Below are 10,570 nucleotides of genomic sequence, written 5' to 3'. Positions count from 1 at the left end.
GTTTGGACATCTGTCTCAGTTTAAGTTCTTAGTTCTGCAATTTTTTAAACATAAGATATTGGAATGGTTCTCAATTTCCTTAGCCTGAGCTTTTTCACATCTTACTGTGTTGATTTGGGAATTAAATCATATGGGGATGATGTTAATAAGTAGGATATACATGTCTGATTCAACTAAAATTAAACCAGGAAAAAATATACATTTTAAGTTTCTAAGAAACAAATGTGTGATACTGGTTATCTGTCCCTATCTTTGGAGAGTAACTGCATGAATATAAGAGATTACAAAATAAATTTTTTTTAGAGATTTCACTTCATCCAATTGTCAAAACCCCAGATTAGTGTATGCTAGATCCATTTGTAAAAGAACAACTTCTTATTCCAGCTGAGTATGAGGACCAGCTCAGAGCTAGTCTTCTGCAAAATCATGAAGTTAATGAAGATATTTTTGGCAACCCTCAGCCCAGCTTTTCTTTACTAATTACAGTTCCCATCCCCTCACTTGTTTCAGTTAATATACGCAAATTTATGAGTATGTGTTAACAATAACAAGGCAAGTGATATTTTAATAAAGTCTATGTAACCCCAATAAAATAATTCTAAATATCATGAGAAACTAGAGCTATATTATCAAGAATAGGTAAAAGATGCTGCTATATTAATAAATTCAGATTGCACATAGTCTATTTCTGCTATAATTTTTATCTTTGGGTTCAAAGACAGCAGATGTCCCACCTGAAGAGTTGCAATGTCTGTTTCCATTTATTCCCTTTTTATTCCTTATAAATATGAAGAGTGACAAGAACATTTGCCTCTAACAATCCAACTGTGCTCTCATACAGCAGACATCACCCGCTTCTGAGGGAAGGGATGATAACTGATTGTACCCACCTTTGTTCTTACATCTCTCTTTTCAAAGAGCCTTGTACTCCTTGAAACACCCTACTAATTTATGGTAGAGAATGTGACTTGGGAATTTGAAGGTTAATAAACCTGCAGAGGACTTTCAAAGGGAATTGTTAGAATGCCAACAAGATATAGTCAAAGAATGAGACACGAGAGATATTAGACGTAAGTACTCAAATATACGAGTTAAGGATCTACTCTGTCACTTAGTTCTAAATTCAACATCCCATCAGTGACAGAAATTACAGAAAGGCAAGAATATTTGTTAGGTCTGTGTGTGTAGAAAGCCAACACAGATGATTTCATTTCTTACATTACAGTTAAAAAGAGTGAAAAATTACACAATTGATAGGAACTTCTTATTATAAAAAAAAGGAAGTTATGTGGCCCAGTAAGAAGTAAGTATGCTTGATTCAACATATTCCTGGTGACTAGAGAGAGATAGAAAATAAATCTTGTTATTTCTGTTGGGAAAGATTTATCAGATTATTTTAGAAACTAAAACTATGAATCAGGCTGTATGATAGTGTCAACACTACAACATTGATCAAGACAAGAATGGTCCTTGTTCCTAGTGGGAAGGGTTACAGGCATAAGCAAACACACCAGAGAGAAAACATGCAATCATAATAAGTGCTGTGATAAAATTTAAGAGAAATAGTGCTGGAAAGATATTGCAAAGTGACTGCTCTTTTAGGTGAGCTGGTCAGGCCTGGGCATTTCTGAGGAGGTAACATTTATGGAGAGCTAAATGACTGGAACAAGCCAACTTTCTGAAGATCCAAAGGATGTTTTACTATGGCTGGTAAAAGGCCATGAAGCAGAAAGTGACAGTGCATTAAAAGCAGAAAGGAAGCCAGTGTGGTAAGACAGGAGTGGACACATGGGTTTAAAGTATAAAGCAAGATATAGAAGGAGGGCCACATATACACCAGAAGGCAGTTTGTCATTATTCTTTGTGAGATGTGATAAGCAAAGGCATTCCTTTAGCTAATTTACATGTTTAAAATATTATTATGGTAACCATGTGAAGAATGGGTTTTAGAAGCCAAAGAATAGAGTCAAGGAACTGGTTTTTGAATACCACAAACAAAGAGATCATGATGATTGGTTAGGTTAAGGGGTACAAGAAGAAAGACAGGAAAAATCAGGCCAAAAATAAATTTTGGAGACAGTCAGTGAGTCATATTGATGAACTAGATATGAAAGTTTTAGAAATGGGAATAACTCAGGATATTTTTTACGGGCACATTATAGTTATACATAATACTGGGATTTGTTTGGGCATAATTATACGAGAATACAATATAATTTGCTTTAATTCAGTTCCCAGTACTTCCCCTTTCTCTCCCTTCCACCCTCCCATATTCCCTTTGCTCTACTTTACTGGTCTTTCTTCTATTTATTTATAGTATTTTTTAAATCAGTATAATATATATATATTACCTTTTCCCGTGTGTGTGTGTGTGTGTGTGTGTGTGTGTGTGTGTGTGTGTGTGTGTATGAATGAGGATAAAATTTACTGTGGCATATTCATATGTGTACAGAGGATAGTTTGGTCAGTTTTATTCCATTCTCCCTTTTCACATCTCTCTTTTTACATCCCTTCTCCCGTCCCCTCAGTCTTTTTCCTTTATTCCACTGAGCTCTCTTCTTGTTTTCATCAGATCCCCCCACCCTTTGTTTTCCCTTATTTTGGTCTAGCTTCTGCTTATAAAAGAAAAGGTTCAACCCTTGCATTTCTGGGTCTGGCTTGTTTCACCTAGCATGATGTTCTCCATTTTCCTCCATTTACCAGCATATGCCATAAGTTCATTCTTCTTTACCGCCGAGTGAAACTCCATTATGTATATATACCACATTTTCTTTATCCATTTGTCTGTTGATGGGTATCTTGGCTAGTTTCAAAACTTGGGTATTGTGAATTGCACTGCTATCCATGAAGTGCCTGTATTCCTATACTATGCTGATTTTAGTTCTTTTGGATAAATAGCAAAGGATAGAATAGCTGAGTCATACGGTGGTTTCATTCCTACTATTTTGAGGGATCTCCACTGGAGACATCTGTTTGGTCAATTTGATTAATGTTCTTTTAAATTCTGAAGAGTCTTTACTTAGTTTATGTCTAGATGACCTATGTCATGGTGAGAGGTATGTTGAAATCACCTGGTATTATTGTATTAGGATCTATTTGATTCTTTATATTAAAAAGGGTTTTGCTGTTGTTGCTTTTTCTTTATTTGTTCTTTGTTTTTTATGTATGTGTGCTTATGTTTGGGGCATGAATATTTATGATAATTATATCTTCTTGTTGGTGGATTCCTTTAACCAATATGATATAACCTTTTCTCTTTTGATTATTTTTGGCTTGAAGTCCACTTCAGCTCATATTACAGTAGCTAACCCTGCTTACTTTTGTTCTTTATTTGTATGGCATACCTTTTCCATCCTTTCACCTCAGCTTGCAACTGTCTTTGCCTATCAAGCGAGTCTTGCAAACAGCATGTGGTTTGGTCTTGATTTTTAATACAATCGGCCAACCTATGTCTTTTGATTGGAGAATTTAGACCATTTACACTCAGTGTTATTATAAAGAGATATTTTTTATTTTTAGTTTTTTAAGTTTTTAAGTTTTATTTATTCATTTGAAGTATAAAACCTAATGCTTTGGTATATTCATGGAGTTCCATATCTATCACTACACTCAATTTGAGAATATTATCATTGTCCCAAAAAGAAAACACACACTCTTAACCATTCCTCCCAAATATTCTCAATCAATCAATCAATCAATCACCTGATGGGATTAATTAAGGGGTAACTGAAGGCTGGTGGGGTGTGGCTGGAGGAGGTGGGACATCCTGGGTGTGGCTCTGGGTATATATTTTTATCTGGCAAATGGAGTCTCTCTCTCTGCTATCTGATCATCATGTGAGCTGCTTCCCTTCACCACACTCTTACACCATGATGTTCAGCCTCACCTCTAGTCCTGAGGAATGAAGCCAACTCTCTAGGGACTGAGACCTCTGAAACTGTGAGCCCTAAAATAAACTTTCCTCCTCCACAATTATTCTGGTTGGGTCTTTAAGTCACAACAGTGAAGAAGCTGACTAAAACAGACAGTGAGCATTTTTTATATACTTACTGAACATGTGCATATCTCCCTCAGAGAAATGTCTGTTTAAATCCTTAGGTAAGTCAACTTACAGAAAGATGATTTTCATTTTCTGCTATTTTGATTTTTTTCTAATGTTTAATTCAGATTTGATTTTCCTTTAATTTACTAATATTATAGTGAGATTAATCCCTACAGGTTCCCTCCCTTTTTTAAAATTTCTCTGCATGAAATACTTCATTGGGTATGTTTGTGGTGCGGGGTTAGTGGTTACAAATTCTTTTAATTTCAATTTATCACAGAGGGTTTTTATTTCATCTTCAATTCTGAAGGATTGTTTTGCTGGATATAGTAATCTTTGTTGGCACCCATTTTCTTACAGGGCTTGGTACATATTATTCCAAGTTCTGACTTTTATGGTCTGGGTTGAGAAATCAGTTTAAATAAGAATTGACTTACCTCTAAATGTGGCCTTCTGTTTTGCTCTTGTTACTTTTAAAATTCTATTCTCATTCTGCATATTAGGCATTTTATTTTCACTTTAATGTGTCTTAGAGAAATCTTTATTGATCTTGCCTATTCAGTGTTCTAAATGTGTCTTGTACTTGGATATCCATGTCATTCCTAAATTTTGGAAATTTTTCTGATAGTATCTCATTAAAAAGATTGTGCATTCCATTAGTTTGTATTTTGGTGCTTTCATCTGTGCCAATGATTCTTATATTTGGTCTCAGTGTTATTCCAGTTTTGTTTTGTTTTGTTTTTAATATCCTGGTCATGGTCTTTTAATATCCTTTCTTTATTGCCAACTTTATTTTCAAAACTATATACTTTGTCTTCTAAGCCTGAGAATCTGTCTTCAAAATGATCTAATTTATTGGTGATGCTTTTCTCTGATGTTTTAATGTGACTTATTGTATCTTCCATTTACAGGATTTCTGTTTAGTTCCTTTTTCAGAATCTCTCAATATTGAAATGATCTTTTACTTCCTGTATTTTCTTTCTAAGTTTATTCCTTAAATCTTCTCTGAGTTCCTTAGTTATTTTAAGTATAAATTTTTTAAATTCTTTCTCCAACATATCTTCCACTGTTGAAGTATTGTGAGCTGTTTGGGTATTTTTTTCTCTAGCTTTTTCATTTTATTTCTATGTCTTGATAGGATTAGCATTACTTCTTCTTTTATTCAAGTGACTATTTAGTGAGCTTCTTTCCCTGAAGAGCCCTGGGCTGAGCAAATATCCAGGTAATGATACTTTCACTAAATGTGTGTCCTCTGGTGTCCCCAGTATCATCATCACTTGAAGAGAAGACAGACTCTAAGCCCTATAAATACAATCATTTTAGAGCAAATTTACATACTAATAAAATAAAAATTGTTGAAAATGTTTGCCACACTTCCTCTAATCCAGGTATAAAATTTTAGTAATGTCCTGGAATAGGGTGAGAACTTATTAAAGGTAGTAAAATTACTTTTACATTAAATAGGAACTAAAAAGTGGAGGACAAAAAAAATGGCCAAGAAAAGAAAATAGAAAAGAATAATACAAACCAAGATAAAAAGAAGAAAACAAAGGTGAAAAAAAGAGGTTTGTGGCAGTAACAGCTAATGAATGAGGGAAAAGTGAGGCTAAGAGGATCAAGTGTAAACCTGAGCTAGGAAAGCAGAGATAGAATGATTTCAGTTAATGCTTTAAAATTAGAAGCAGTTGGTTTGAGGATACAATATCAAATACTAAGGGGAACAACTACCAATCATAAAGAGTAATATATAAATTCATAAATGATGTTAGAGCTATTTATAATAATCCATGACAAGGTGGAAATTTTTCTTATTGAATCTTCTTGATTATGATCTCAACAGAACTTGGGACCTTTAGAACTTGCCCTCCGCTCTTCAGTTTTGGATCCTCCAAGGATTACTGGGCTACAGGAGATACATCCCTGATTGCTATGAATTTCTCACCAGCCAGTTCTTGCTCATCAGCTCAGAGACTTGAGCCTTCATACTTTGAGAGTGCTATAGTACATCTGCTGACTCCTTTATATGAATACAGGGCTTAAGGCTGTCAAACTGCTGCAGGCTACTGCACCCTTCTGCAGAGCCTTCTTTAAAATGGTATTGAGCCTGGTGACTACCTGCATGTGCAGGACTTGTAATTGTGGACTCTGTGTGGGTAGTCTGTGGTGCAGAAGCCTCCCCTGTGGCTGATATAAATCACTGAGGTACTATCTCCTTGGGATTTACAGTCAGTGGCTCTCCTGCATCAGAGATCCTACTACCTATGGTTATGAATCGCTGGTGCCACTTCCCTCTGCTGGTTATTTTTTAGAGCATTACTATCTAAGCCCTTGATGGCTGCTGGAAACTGTGGGTCCTGAAGTTGGAGGCTCTCCATGGACTGTGGCAAGAAGCTTCTGTCATGGCTGGTGCAGCTCACCGAGATTTTACAAATCACCATGATGGGGGTAAGATGTCAGTTGATCTGTCTTTGCCTGGGATCCTGCAAAGACTGCATAAAAAGTTTGGCTGGGTTTAGCACCCCCTAGAAGTGATAACTCTCCAATAAACTCCACACCAGTCTCCTTATCCATGTTGGCGGGGCAGGGGGGCCGCAGTGTTTGTTCAGTAACTTGCAAAAAACGGTGATCCCCCTGCAAGTATCTTCTAGACAGATTACTAAAACAACCCATATCAGAGGTATTCTCCTCTGGTTTTATTTGTGGCTATCTGAATGTAGTGAGAAACTATGTATATTTAATTTCTTCCAGGGAGGATGGCTAGCTGTGGACTCTACAAATTGGCTACCATAATCAGTGCAATATTCAGTCCACAATTTGGGTTAATCTGCTTAATTTACCTCACTATCTTTGCTATTCCTATCCCATTTGAACTTGGTCTGATTTTCTTTCCAGCTATTGTTAAGTAAGTTAAGCTTATGAGCTTTTCCTCTCCCTCTTTCTCTCTGTTACCCCTTCCCCCTAACTTCACCCTGGTGAGGGTTTGCAATCAAGTCATTCTGTCCTTATTTTCTGCTCTGGTAACCAAACTAACTAATATTAAGTTTTAGAGCATTTAATCTGTTACCTGCCTCTCTGATTAGCTTTCTTTCACTGCTTCATTTCTGGGCTATAGAGGGGTTGAATGTTACCACCTAAATCTCTCTGCTCCTCCATCTTTAGTTCCAGTTATTACTTTTTATGCTGAATAAAGTTCCATTGCATGTATATAGCCCACATTTTGTGGGGGAAGAGGGTTCCAGGGATTGAACTCAGGGGCCCCCAACCACTGAGCCATATCCTCAGCCCTACTTTGTATTTTATTTAGAGACAGGGTCTCACTGAGTTGCTTAGTGTCTTGCTGTTGCTGAGGCTGGGTTTGAACTTGCAATCCTCCTGCTTCCACCTCCAGAACCACTGGGATTACAGGCATGTGCCACCACACTTTGCTCCAAATTTGGTTTTTAAAATAGGTTTTTTAAAATCAGTTTATGGACATTTGGGCTATTTCAAATCTCAGGCTATAAATAAGGTTTCTGTGAGCATGTTCATATAAGTCATTTTGTAGATGTGTTTTCACTTGTCTTTACTAAATTCTTACAAAATTTGGGTCATAAAACAGGAGTATCCCAATGTCTGCCTGAAATTACTTGAAACTTCCACTTAGTTTTCCAAAGTGGTTAACCACTTAAAGTTCTGAATAGCAATGTATGTGTGTTCAAATTACTCTACTACCTCACCAACATCTGATGTTTTGCATTAATCGTGACTTTATTTTCTGCATTTCTGATACTTGAAAATTTTGGACCTCCTTAACATGGGAGAAACTGTCCTTCTTTCCTTCCATGAAGGCAATTCTTGAAGATAGTGAAGGCCTCATCTTCAGTTAATCCAAAACCCATTTTCCAATCACTTATTTTATCAAGCACTCAAAGGGCTAATACATCCCATATCACCATCCCCCTGCTGTGATCACCTCAGGGCCATGTATCAAGCAGCTAGGGATAGCCCTATGCTTCAGAGCCCTCTGAATTTCTTAAAGCTTACTAATCTTAAACATATTTATCCTGCCTCATGCATTTTTTCCCATGGAAACTATGACAAAGGCTTTTGTCCAATTTTTTCTACTCTCACATTGTCACCAACCCAGCCATGGTGCTTCCCCACATATCACCCAGTGTGATGTGCCATACCCTCTGTTTCTAGGATTTGTGAATATAAAAACTGCTCTTATGATAGTCAATTCCATAACTGTGTGTCTTACTATACTTGATTAAAATAAATCCTGTGTACTTTTTTTAAATTGGTGAAGCAAAAGGGCCTGCACCTTAGATTACAAACTTTCACACTCCTGCATTATGGCAATTTTGTTAGTAGTTGATTTTGTCAGATGTTGCCACAGGTTCCAGATCTGAAATTGTGGAGCTTGAAAAGCAAAGGCTTTTCATACTTTCCATGTAATCTAGAGTGTCAAGTGCCTTGAAGTGAATACCTGGAGCTTATATAGCCTCCGAGGTCAGGGATAGAGCACCTGAAATTGTTTCAAATCTCAGTAATTTGAAGCATCAATTTCCAGGAAGTCCAGAGGAAATGAGATTGCTGTTGAATGAGTCTGATCCACTAACCATGCAAGACTGATAAGCAATGAGGCATTTTAGCCATCTATATGAAAGCATCTAGACTTCAGAATGGGCTCATCTATAGAGGCTCTTGATAAACCACTTCCTTTTCTACTCCCAATATTGCTGAAACAAACTTCAGCCTGTTGTGCAGAGTAGTCAAAAAGTACTAAGCCTGAATACCCAATCATGTGTTGTGGAACATTTCTCTGATGATTAATCTTACTTTTATGAGCTTACCATTCATTTATATGCCATCTTTTCTAAAGTGTCTGTCAATTCCAAACTTTTGCCTATATTTTTAAACTTGGGAGAGAGACAGAGACAGAGATTTAGAAAGTTCAGGGGCTAGGAGGTGCAGCTTAGTGGCAGAACATTTGCCTAACCTATTTCAATATTTAACCTGGCTTCAATCTCTCACACCACCATAAATAAATAAATAAATAAATAAATAGGAAAAGAAAAGAAAGTCCAGATTTCCCTTCTAGTGTGTTGAATAGCTTATTAATTTCATAAGTGACTATTAATGTCAGTAATTTTTAATTTTTGAGGTTTATTTTATTACTTTTATGATTATTGCTGTTTTCATGATGTTAAAGAAATCGTTCATTATCCTAATTTTGTAAGCAAACATATTCTTCGGTTTTCTTCTAGGAACTTTGTATTTCTGGCTATTACATTTGGGTGTATGATCCAACCCAAATCAATTTTTTGCATAGGCATTGAAGTAGTGGTTCAAGTTCATTATTTTCCAAATAAAAATTCAGTGTTCTGGCATCCTTTTAAAAAATTCCCTTTGTCACATAATACCATGGCTGTGTTTATCAAAAATAAATTTATCGGGCTGGGGATGTGGCTCAAGTGGTATCGCACTTGCCTGGCATGCTTGTGGTTCCATCCTCAGCACCACATACAAACAAAGATGTTGTGTCCGCTGAAAGCTAAAAAATAAATGTTAAAAATTTCTCTCTCTCTCTCTCTCTCTCTCTCTCTCTAAAAATAAATAAATAAATAAATTTATCACTTGGTGAGTCTGAGTCTGCACATTTTATTTGGTTCCACCTTTTTATATATTCATCTTTGCATCAATTCCATGTTCTCTTGGTTACTGTAGCTTTTTAATTAGCCTTGAATTCTGGCAGGAGAAGGTCTCTAATTTTTTCTTCTTCTTTTCTTTCTGTTAATCTATATCAGATAAAAGCAGTCTTATAGTTGTAAAAGAAAATATTTAAAACTAAGTATTACATTTCCTGAAATAAAGTGAATATATAAGAAAAATTAGTCTAGAATAATCAACTCTGATATCTAATGTGGTAAAACTATAACATTTTAGGGCTGGAGTTGTGGCTCAGTAGTAGAGTGCTTGCCTAGCACGTGGGAAGCACTGAATTTGATTCTCAGCACCACATTAAAATCAATCAATTAATTAATTAATTAAAGGTATTGTATCCATCTGCAACTAAAACTATATACACATTAAAAATATTTAAAAAAATAATATTTAAACTATATAAAGAAGAAATTCTATGAATATCTAGATAGTTCATAAACTCTTTTTTCTCTTCTGCAGCTCTTGGGTTTGTAAGGAACTATTGGCTTTTTAAAGAACTATTTTACTACTAGCCTGAAAAATATATCTTTGGAGACCTCTGCTAGTTGTGAAATATATCACTGGGTGAGTCCTGGGCTTTGTCTCCCACACATCTCTACCCCCACCACATACACTTCTGGCCTTGAAGAATGCAAATCTTTAGAGAAATAAACTACTGAACAGCTATTTCTATTCATTTCTCTGAATTCCCAATTTTATTTGACTTTTAGACTCCAAATATTCTATGTAATTTGGGCGGTTCAGTTAATTTTGATAACTTATCAAGATTTTTATTTCCAAAGATGCTTCTCCAATATATGTATTTGTTTATAATAAGAGGTT

This window comes from Ictidomys tridecemlineatus, chromosome 5 (assembly GCF_052094955.1).
Source record: "Ictidomys tridecemlineatus isolate mIctTri1 chromosome 5, mIctTri1.hap1, whole genome shotgun sequence".
Lineage (NCBI taxonomy): Eukaryota > Metazoa > Chordata > Mammalia > Rodentia > Sciuridae > Ictidomys > Ictidomys tridecemlineatus.
The sequence above is the reverse complement of the archived record's forward strand: the minus strand, read 5'-3'. Positions refer to the sequence as shown.